We start from the raw sequence: 11,355 nt of genomic DNA, 5'->3' as shown, positions 1-11,355 counted from the left end.
GGACACTTTGGAGGTGAGCGAACAGCTACAAAGGTTCTCTAAAGTGGCTTCTACTGGCCCACAATCTTTAAGGATTCTAGAGAGTTTGTCCGTAACTGTGACAGTTGCCAAAGGGCTGGCAACCTCCCTCATAGTCACGACATGCCTCAGCAAGGGATCCTAGAGATTGAGATTTTTTATGTATGGGGAATAGACTTTGGGGGACCCTTCCCACCTTCATACTCAAACACCTACATCCTTGTGGCAGTAGACTATGTGTCTAAATGCGTTGAAGCAATAGCATCACCCACTAATGACACCAGAGTAGTAATGAAGTTCCTCCAAAAGAATATCTTCAACAAATTTAGTGTCCCTAGGGTACTGATTAGTTATGGAGGTACTCATTTCTGCAACAGACAACTTGATTCTGTCTTAAGCCGTTATGGAGTTCGCCATAAAGTGGCGACTCCATATCACCCCCAAACAAATGGGCAAGCTGAAGTCTCAAACAGAGAACTAAAGCGAATCCTAGAAAGAACAGTAAGCGTCTCTAGAAAGGATTGGGCTAGAAAGCTTGATGATGCTCTATGGGCATACAGAAAAGTTTTCAAAACCCTTATAGGAACCTTACCATATCAGCTGGTGTATGGAAAATCCTGTCAATTGCCAGTAGAACTAGAACACAAGGCCTATTGGGCCACTAGATTCCTCAACCCTGATGCTAAAGCAGCGGGAGAAAAATGACTACTTCAACTAATTGAGTTGGATGAATTCTACCTAGCTGCATTTGAAAACGCTAAGATCTATAAAGAAAAAGAAAAAAGGTGGCATGACAGGAAGATATCTTCCAGAGTCTTTTAACTAGGACAAAAGGTCCTGGTCTTTAACTCAAGACTCAAATTATTCCTTGGGAAACTCAAATCTCACTGGAAGGGACCGTATGTGATTACTAGTATATCAACTTACGGGTACATAGAACTTCAAGGTAAAGACCCGGACAACAGGTTCACTATCCATGGACAGAAAGTCAAGCATTACCTTGAAGGATATATCGAGCCTGGAGGCTCAGCACTCCTACTAAGTTTAGTACAGTGAAGTCCAGCTAAAGACATTAAAGAAGCGCTTGTTGGGAGGCAACCCAATGATTAATAGTAAAGTATTTTCTATTTTTTTAAAATTATTCATGTTTGAATTAGTTTTCTCGATATTTAGTTTTAATTAACTTACTTTTCAATGATTAGTGATCATAAACAGTGTTTAAACAGAGACAAAAAAGGGTGGAGAATGGTGCAGAACAGAAAACAGCACACCCTAGAGGAAGCATCTCTCTGGCGTTAAACGCCAGAAAAAGGTGGAGAATGGGCGTTTAACGCCCATGGAGGCAGATAGCCTGGCGTTGAACGCCAACCAGGAAGCCTGGCAGGGCATAAAAGAGGAAGTAGGGCTAGCGCTGAATGCCAGCCAGGGAGCCTGGCTGGGCGTTCAGTGCCCATATGGGCAAGCAACCTAGCGTTGAACGCCAGAATGGGTGCCATTCTGGGCGTTCAACGCCAAGCAAGTAGGGACAGCAACGTTAAACGCCAGAATGGAGCCATTCTGGGCGTTTAACGCCAGCAAGACAAGCGAGGGAGGTAATTTCCAAAACCTTATCTTTTCTTCATTCAACCCATCATTTTAAATTTCAATTTTGAAATTCCATGATTTTTAAATCAAATCTTTTTCAAATACGTCAAATTCAAATTGATTTCAAATTTAAAACATTTTTCAAATCTTATCAAATCTTTTTCAAAACCTCATATCTTTTTCAACTAGTTTTTAAATTCTTTCAAAATCTTTTCTTATTTTTGGTAATTCTTGTTCATATCTTTTATTAAACTTTAAAATCTTTTTCTTACTTCTTATATTATCTTTTATATCTTTTTTATCTTTTTTATATCTTTTTCATATCTTTCAAGTTTAACAACTTATCTTTTTCTATCTTTTTCAAAACTTCTTTATCTTTCTTTAAAGATTTTATTCGAAAATCCCTCCCCCCTCCCTATATATAACCGTGCTCCCCTCTCACTTTTAAGTTTGGTATGGAAAGAGACTTTTTCTCTCATTGAGATTCGAATCCCATTGCTCCAAGAAGTGGCAAGACCGCTCCAAGAAAAAAGAAGAAAGATGACCCAATAGTTGTTTTCAAACCTGTTAGATTCTGCACCAAGAAACATGAAGAACATTATCACAAAATAATGAGTAAGAGGCCAGTGATCCCTGGTGCAAAATTTATAATCCATAAACTAACTGGCAAGTGCACCGGGTCGTACCAAGTAGTACCTCAGGTGAATGAGGGTCGATCCCACGAGGATTGATGGACTAAGAAACAATGGTTAAGTGATTTACTTAGTTAGACAAACAGAAAAGAGTGTTGAGAGTTCAAATGCATCAAACAGTAATTCAGAGAATCAGAAAAGCAAGTAGTAAACAAGTTGTGAAGTATATATGGAGAAACAGTTAAGGCTTTAGAGATATCTATCTTCTGGATTGACTTTTCTTACTAACTCTTTTAATCATGCAATATTCAATTCAGAACAAACTATATGTGACTAAACCCTAATTCCTGAGACCTTTTTAGTCTCCTCTAACCTTCATCAACCACCAATTCCTTGGTCACTAATGCCAGGGCATCTTGGCTAGTTTTCCTAGCCATTTTTTGTATGTTTTAGGTTAGTTTCATGCATTTTCTTAGGAAATAAGCAAGCATTTAGGTGAATATGCATCCATACCTTGATTCAAGCAAACATTGTGAATTCTAAACAAATTCATGAGAATAATGCAAGAATTGAATGATATAATGCATGATGCATCATCTCATGATTAAGAGCAAGACTTTGATGCACTTTGTTTATTTGGTTTCAGGTAACAAAAAGCAGTGAAGCACTAACGTGGCCATTAACGTGGAGAAGGAGAAGGCTTCCAATGTTAGTGGCATAGTTAATGCCACTAACATCTTTAAAGGATACATAAGCCCACGTTAGTGGCCCCGTTAGTGCCACTAACATGGAAGAACGGGAGCTTGGCAACGTTAGTGGCATAGTTAGTGCCACAAACATCTTCAAAGGATGTATAAGCCCACATTAGTGGCCCCGTTAGTGCCACCAATGTGGGCACTAACGTGGAGTAAAAGGAGCTTGGCAACGTTAGTGGCATAGTTAATGCCACTAATGTTAGGAATGTCCAGAAAAGCCCACATTAGTGGCCCCGTTAGTGCCACAAACGTGGGCACTAAGGTGGAAGAGGAAGAAGTTTGCAACGTTAGTGGTATAGTTAATACCACTAACATCTTCGAGACTTGGTATTCCCACGTTAATGGCCACGTTAACACCACTAACGTGGGCCATTAACGTGGAAGAAGAGATGGATTTAACGTTAATGGTGTAGTTAACACCATTAACGTTATCAATGTTAGGAAAGGCTATGTTAGTGGCAACGTTAGTACCATTAACGGTGGGGTTAACGTGGCTTCAAAAGGGTTGGGAACGTTAGTGGCATAGTTAACCACACTAACGTCTTCGAACCAGGATTTACACTTGATGTTAACCACACTAACGGCCTGACTAACGTGAAAGTACCTGTCTCAAAACTCTTCCTGCAAACTGAGCTAAGCCCACTAAGATTGCAACTACTTCAACTATGCTTAAAGGCCCACATCCAGAGACTTGCAGAGTAAACTGAAGATCAGAAGAGTAGTATATATAGGGGTTGTTTTGAACTAGAAAGGAATTGGCACTTGGGGGATCCGGGATTGTAAACACTTTGTATTTTTACTTTCTCTGTAATTTAGTTACTTTTCAATGCACTTTCCATTCTCAATTTCCATTTCCAAAGCTATGAACAACTAAACCCCTTTTCATTGGGTTAGAAAGTTCTATTGTAATTCAATGGATCAATTGAAGTTTTCATTCTTCGTCTTCTTTCTTTTCTCTTGATTTACTTGAAAACTTTCGATCTTTATCCAATTGAGCAATTGTCTCAGAAGAGAAATTGCTCATACTTGGATTTCCTCGGAACCTTGGAAAAAGAACGAGTAAATCATGCTAGAAATACTTTCTCATGTTGGACTGGATTAGGGTTTGGATGGATACGATGACATATAATCCAACCAATGCTTTGTTCTAGAAAAACATGTGGTATGATCAGTGATCGTACTTCATCTCTTCCCATGAGCAATTAGATCAAGGAATTGGGCAATTGTTCAAGCTTAGAGATATTGGATTGCCAAGGAATTGGGATTCAATCACCTAAGATTCCCAAGAGATCAATGAATGCATTGATTGAGGAAGAGATGAGAATGAACTTGATCTGGAGAATGCAACATGTCCTAAGCCCAATGAACTCCCCCATTTCTGATCTTACCCATTCTCTTTAATTCTGCTGTTTACATTTATGCTCATCATCCCCATTCCCATTTAAATTCCTGCAAGTTTACTTTCATGCAATTTATATTCTGCAATTTACTTTTCGTCATTTACATTTCTTGTTATTTACTTTCCCGCCATTTTTACTTTCTGCAATTCTCAACCCAACTTTGCTTAGCTTAACTAGATCATCCCTCTAATTAAAATTGCTCAACCAATCAATTCCTGTGGGATTCAACCTCACTTTATTGTGAGTTTTTACTTGACGACAATTCAATATACTTGCCGAGGGAAATTTGTTGAGATAGATTTTCGTGCATCAAGTTTATGGTGCCGTTGCTGGGGATTTATTTTGCATTGACAATGATTAAATTAGAGGATAACTATATTGAACATTTTCTTTTCTTTGTTGATTTGCTCATTTCAGCTTAGTTACTTTCAGTTTCAGTACTTTGATTTTCTTTTCCATTGCTTATTTATATTTCAGCACATTAACCCACTAACTGTTTGATCAATTGCACTACTCATCCTAACCACAATTTTTAACAAGAGTGATTCTATCACTTTTCTCTTTCTAGTGTGTTTTGTTGATTGTATGACAGGTAGAAGAAAAGAAGCTTCAGCCTCTTTTGAATCTGAACTTGAGAGGACCTTCCTTAGATTAAGGAGGGAAGCAAGAGGAAAAAAGGTTATTGGTGTAGAGGAAGAAGAGAAGGAGCTGGATATAAATAATAAGGATGATATGGAGAACCATCAGGAGAAAGAGGTGCATAATCATGTTAGAGAGGGTGCAGCCCATCATGTTGGGCAAGAGAGGAGAGTTTTAGGCTCTTACATCAACCTAAACCCAGAAAACTGTGGAAGTAGCATCCTTAAACCAACCATTCATGCTAATAACTTTGAGTTAAAACCTCAACTCATCACCCTTGTTCAAAATAACTGCTCATTTGGAGGAAGTGCCCAGGAAGACCCCAACCAATATCTAACCACATTTGTGAGAATATGTGATATAGTGAAGTCCAATGGTGTCCATCCTGACACCTTCAAATTGCTTTTGTTTCCCTTTTCTCTCAAGGATAAAGCAGCAAAGTGGCTAGAGTCATTCCTTAAGGAAAGCTTGACAACATGGAAAGAGGTGGTGAACAAATTCTTGGCAAGATTCTATCCTCCCCAAAGAGTTAATAGGTTGAGGGCTGAGGTACAAACATTCAGACAACAAGATGGTGAAACTCTCTATGAAGCATGGGAGAGGTACAAGGAGTTGACAAGAAAATGCCCCCCGGACATGTTCAATAAATGGGTACAGTTGCATATTTTCTATGAAGGCTTGTCACAAGAATCAAAGAAGGCTTTACATCACTCTTCAAAAGGCTCTCTCAACAAGAAGAAGACAATTGATGAGGCCATTGACATCATAGAATTTGTGGCCAACAATGAGTACTTCTATTCCTCTGATAGAAACTCAAACAGAGGGGTGATGGAGCTGAATCACATGGATGCATTGCTAGCTCAAAACAAGTTAATCACCAAGTAATTGGTTGACCTAACCAAGCAGATGGAGAGAAACCAAGTTGCAGCAGTCCACACCCAATCACAAGCTTAAGAAGGAGTGAATGCAGAGGAAAAAAGTAATTGGGAGCAAGCCAATTATGTTGGAAACTCATCAAGATAACCCTATGATCCATACTCTAAAACCTACAATCCTGGTTAGAAGAACCACCCAAACTTTGGGTGGAAAAACCAGCAAAACCAAACTCAAGATCATAGGCCCCAAAACTCCAACCATTACCATAATTCCACCTACCAACAAACTAACCAAAGACTATATCAAACCCCATACAACAACTCTTTCCAGACTCCATATTAAGCCCAAAATAGCCATTCTCAGCCTCCCAATTCTAACCTACCACCATCATCTGAGGATAGATTATCTTGGATTAAGACTTTGCTTGGAGAACTTTGTAAGGATTTTCAAGACAACAAGGCATTCAAGGATGAAGTAAGGTCTAATATGAAGAATCAGGGAGACACCATCAAAAAACTTGAAGCTCAAGTAAGATACCTCTCTCAGCAAATTTCTAAGTCGACTGACAATTTTCCAAGTGATACTGAGAAGAACCCAAAAGGAGAGACCAAGAATGTGAGATGGGAAGAATGCAAGGCAATCACTCTAAGAGATGAAGAGATTTTAGAGGAAGAACTTAGCAAGCCATCAGAGCATACTCAAGGAGTTCCACAAGAGACACTGGAAGAGAAAGAACAAGGAGTCAACCATGCACAAAGGGAAGAGCCCGAGGAAAAGAAAATCCTTAAGCCATATATACCAAAGGCACCATTCCCTCAGAGACTCAGAAGTGGTGAAAAAGAGAGAACATATTCTAGATCCCTAGATACATTCAAGTCTCTTCACATCAACATCTCCTTCATTAAAGCCCTTCAGTAGATGCCATCATATATCAGATGTATGAAGGAGTTATTAACTAACAAAATACCCATTGAACGGTGATGAGGGAAAATTGAATTTTCGCACAAACTCACTAACGATGAGCAAAATCATGGGTTTGGATTTTCACACTAGAAACAGAATTTGTCCATTGTAAGTATAGTCCAAATCCAATAATTGAACATCAATCAAATGTTAAATTCAATAAACAATAAACCGAGAGTATTTAGCTCCCGGGTCGTCTTCCCTAGGAGTTGTAATGAAATACACAATTATTGGCTATGAGGGAGAGAATTGGGAATGAATGCAAGAGAGTAAGAGATGTAAATAGCAAGAGAGCAAATGATCATGCAAGAAATTAAAAGGAAAGCAATATAAGTCAAAGCAATTAAATGCAAGGAAAGAAAACTTAAAATGCAAGAAAACCTCTTGGTAAGAAATTGAGAGCTAAGGTTACCTATCCTAGCCATTGACCACAAACACATGATGATTGTGAAGAGTTAATCCTACTTAGTCATCCTTACATCGAAGATAAGTCAAATAGGCATAGTTAATTTCAATCCCTAAATCCTATGTCAACACTAAGGGGTCGCATAGAGTCAAGAGAGACCAAATCAACTAACTACTCTAATATATCAAACAAGAATGGACATCAATGACTCAAGAAACACCAAAGTCAATAATTCCAAGTCGAGAGTGAAGAAAAAACTAAGTAAAAACTAAGCCAAGCATTTTATCAAACACTTGGTGTGCATGAAAGTAAAATAATATTAAAATGCATTAAAAATAAATTCTAAAGCTACCAAAGCAAGAAAATAGCAATAACAACTAAGGAAAGCAATAAATGACATGGAAACATAAATTTGGATTAATTAGAATTAAAATAACAAAAGTGTTCATAACATGAAAATTAACATAAAAGAGAAAATAACAAAAGAGATGAAGAAGATAAAGACAAGAAAGCATAGAAACATAAATAAAACTACACTAAAAAAAGAATTAAAGTGCTGAAATTAAAAGAAAACTAAGCTAAAAATCCTAATTCTAGAGAGAGGGGGGAGCTTCTCTCTCTAGGAAACAACCTACATAATGCTAAACTAACCCTAATTTCTTCCGCCCCTTCACATGGAGTAAGGCATTCCTTCATATAGCACTCAATCAGCTTCAGAAAGCCCCAAAATTGGGCCCTGGAGGCCCAGAAATTGCCTCCAGCGATTTGCAATAAATGAGTCATGCGCTGGGACGTGTGTGGACGCACAGGTGTGTGCGTCCGCACACATGCTGATTTTCTTCTTGTGCGTACGCATAGATTGTCGTGCGTATGCACACAAGGTTTTATGGCTTTTGTGGGTACGCACAAGTGGTTCTGCGCACGCATACTCCAATGTGTGCTTCTCCTTTATTTTCTTCATACTTTCTCCCTTTGTACATGCTTTCTTCTACTTTTGCCTTGCCGAACTTTCCTCTAGGACCTAAAATCACTCAACAAACTTGTCATGGCATCGAATGGCATAAAAGTGGAATGAAACGTTAAATTAAGCACAAAATAGCATATTTTCACATTTAGGCACAATCTAGAGAGAAAACACAAAAGCATGCTATTTTGGTGAATAAGTGTGAGTTTATGTGATGAAATCCACTCAAATCAAACTAAAATATATCGTCAAATATGGATTCATCACTCACTGGCAAGTATACCGGGTTGCATCAAGTAGTAATAACTCACAGGAGTGAGGTCGATCCCACAGGGATTGATGGATCAAGCAACTTTAGTGAATGATGAATTTAGTTAAGCTGACAGTGATGAATTGAGTGAAAATAGATCAACAGAATAAACAGAAAGCAGTAAATTAAAGGCAATTAAAGGAAGCTCAAAGAAATCAAAATGAGAAATAACAGAAACAAAGATTCATCAAGGATTGGAGGTATCATAATCCATCATGAATCAAATAAGTCTAAACTTCTTTCTCAATCATATGAATAGATCTATGGCGGATTGAAATTGATTGGATCCCAATTCTTTGGCAATCCAATCTCTCTAATCACAATCAATCTTGCCAATTCCTTGATCCAATTGTCATGAGAAGAGGTTAAGCATTTTCTCTCATCCATAAGCCACACAAATTCTCAAGATGTCAATTCCTCCCGAATAGTGTTGGTGAAGAGAATTGTGAGAAACAGAGCTTCAGTTCTAATTTTCATGATTCCCCTTCCGAGGCTCACATGGAAATTTAACAGATTGAAACCCCCTTCCAGAGTGAATAGATCTCAATCAAATCAGAAGTTATTTCTTAGCTATCCAGATGAAGTGAGAAGAAGAAGATGTTCATTTAATCATGTGAATTGAAATAGAGCTCCTCCCCCTAATAAATTGGGATTCAGTGAATCATAGTTCTGAGAACAAAGGCAGAGAATCTAAGTTGCATGAAAGTAAATCAGCTCAGTATAAACGAAAATGTAAAAGTGCAAAAGAACAAAGGTGCAGGAAATTGAAATTGCATAGAAATAAATCCGAATTCATTACAAACTAAGAAGAAATTACAGAAAACAAATCTACACTAAGCTCTCTAGAGTCTCTAATCCTCCATGAGAGCTCTGGAGTCTCTAATCCTCCAGCCTCTACATTCCTACTTCTACCAGAGCCTCTATTTATATTCTTCTTCTCTTCTTCAATTGGGTCTGCATTGTACTTGGATGTGGGCCTTGGCCTTGTTGAAGCAAGCAAGAGTGGGTCTCAATGACGTTGAAGAGGGGCAATTGGCAATTCACATTTTTGATCTGCAAGGGTGCTAAATCTTTCTGGGGTTGGTGTCAACGTTGGCCTCAACTTTTGCAAGAAAACGTTGAGTCAAACATTGGGCATGAGAAATGATTTTCGAAGGAATGAGCGTTGGAGCCAACGTTTAACTCAACGTTGATGTACCAATGTTTTTCCACCCACGCGTGCGCATCGCCCACGCGTACGCGTAAAAACAGCATTTTGTGCCTGTGCGTCGTTCACGCGTTTGAGTGTCTGGCCAAAATCTGCATCCACGCATACGCGTGGCCCACGCGTACGCGTCGATGCAAATTTTCTAAATCCAAATCTGGGCTGCTCGTCGCGGATGTTAGAGGCAACGTTTGAGGCAATGTTGGACCTCCAACGTTCGTTTGGTCACACGTACGCGTGGATTCAAAATTTTTCCACTTTCACGCATACGCGTCATAGATGCATACACGTCGCCCAAAAATCTTTTAGCTCTAGAAATGAAAATTATCGCAAGTGTTGGACGTAACGTTGGTTCACCAACGTTCCCTCTAACGTTGGCACCCAAATTTTAGATATAGTGTTGCCAGCAAGCCTTGGAATGTCACTTTGTCCTCTTGTCCACGTTGCCAATTTCATACCCATTATAGACTATTATATATGGCTGGAAAGCTCTAAATGTCAGCTTTCTAACCCAACTATAATCTCCTCAATTGGACATTTGCAGCTCAAGTTATGCTCCTTTCAAGGGGACAGGATCGCTGGCGTTTGTGTGCAACGTTGGAGGCAACATTGGCACACCAACATTTACACCAACGTTGGTAACAATGCCAGATTTGGAAGCTCAAATGTATTGTCCTTCCCATACTATTATACATTTTTGGAAAGCCCTGAATGTCTATTCTCCAATGCTTTTAAAATCATCCCATTTGGAGCTTTGTAGCTGAAGTTATTCATGTTTGAAGAAGACACAGTCAGGCTGTCAGGAGCAACATTTGTGGCAACGTTAGTGAGCCAACTTTTTGGCCACCAACGTTACTTGCTCTTCTTCTTCTCTGCCCTTCCTTTGTTTCTTCTTACCTATCATCAACCAAACAAAATGCATCAAAGTATTGCCATAATCATAAGATTTTGCATCATCTATATCATCAAACAATTCTTCCATAAATCTTATGAAAATGTACCAATTTAACAATGTTTGATTGAATCAAGATAAGCATAAATTTCTCATCCAAACACTTACTTATTGCCTAAGAAATGCATGAAAACCAAGTAAAATAGATGAAAAAGGCTTGTGAAACTAGCATACGATGACGTCTCATCAAAGGGTGGGCAAACAGTGGTGATGAGCAAAGAGTACAGTGCACATATCCAAAGGGAGCTGCCTACAAAAAAGAAGGATCCAGGGAGTTTTCATATCCCTTGTGCTATAGGGGACACAATGATTGACAGAGGGTTGTGTGATCTTGGAGTAAGCATAAATCTAATGCCCTTATCTCTCATGAAGAAGCTACAAATCAATGAGTTGAAATCTACAGATATGATCCTTCAACTGGCTAACAAAACCTAGAAACAAGCACTAGGAGTGGTTGAAAATGTGCTAGTGAAGGTAGGAAAGTACTTCCTCCCCACAGATTTTGTTGTTCTTGAGATAGAGGAAAGCTATCTTCACCCAATCATTCTGGGAAGACCATTCTTGGCCACAGCCCGAGCACTCATAGATGTTGAGCAAGGAGAGTTGATATTGAGAATACATGATGAACAACTCACCTTCCATGTCTTCAAGC

General features: G+C 38.8%; 1 non-coding gene across 1 annotated transcript; it reads right to left on the bottom strand.

Annotated features, from left to right (window-relative positions):
* Window positions 1-5,562: 5,562 nt before the first annotated feature.
* LOC112774302 (small nucleolar RNA R71) lies at window positions 5,563-5,666 on the bottom strand. The gene has a single exon (XR_003188797.1). It is a non-coding gene; the product is annotated as a small nucleolar RNA R71 (small nucleolar RNA).
* Window positions 5,667-11,355: the final 5,689 nt, after the last annotated feature.

This window comes from Arachis hypogaea, chromosome 18, assembly GCF_003086295.3.
Source record: "Arachis hypogaea cultivar Tifrunner chromosome 18, arahy.Tifrunner.gnm2.J5K5, whole genome shotgun sequence".
In the NCBI taxonomy this organism is placed as follows: domain Eukaryota; kingdom Viridiplantae; phylum Streptophyta; class Magnoliopsida; order Fabales; family Fabaceae; genus Arachis; species Arachis hypogaea.
This window is presented reverse-complemented; position numbering and strand designations above follow the sequence as displayed.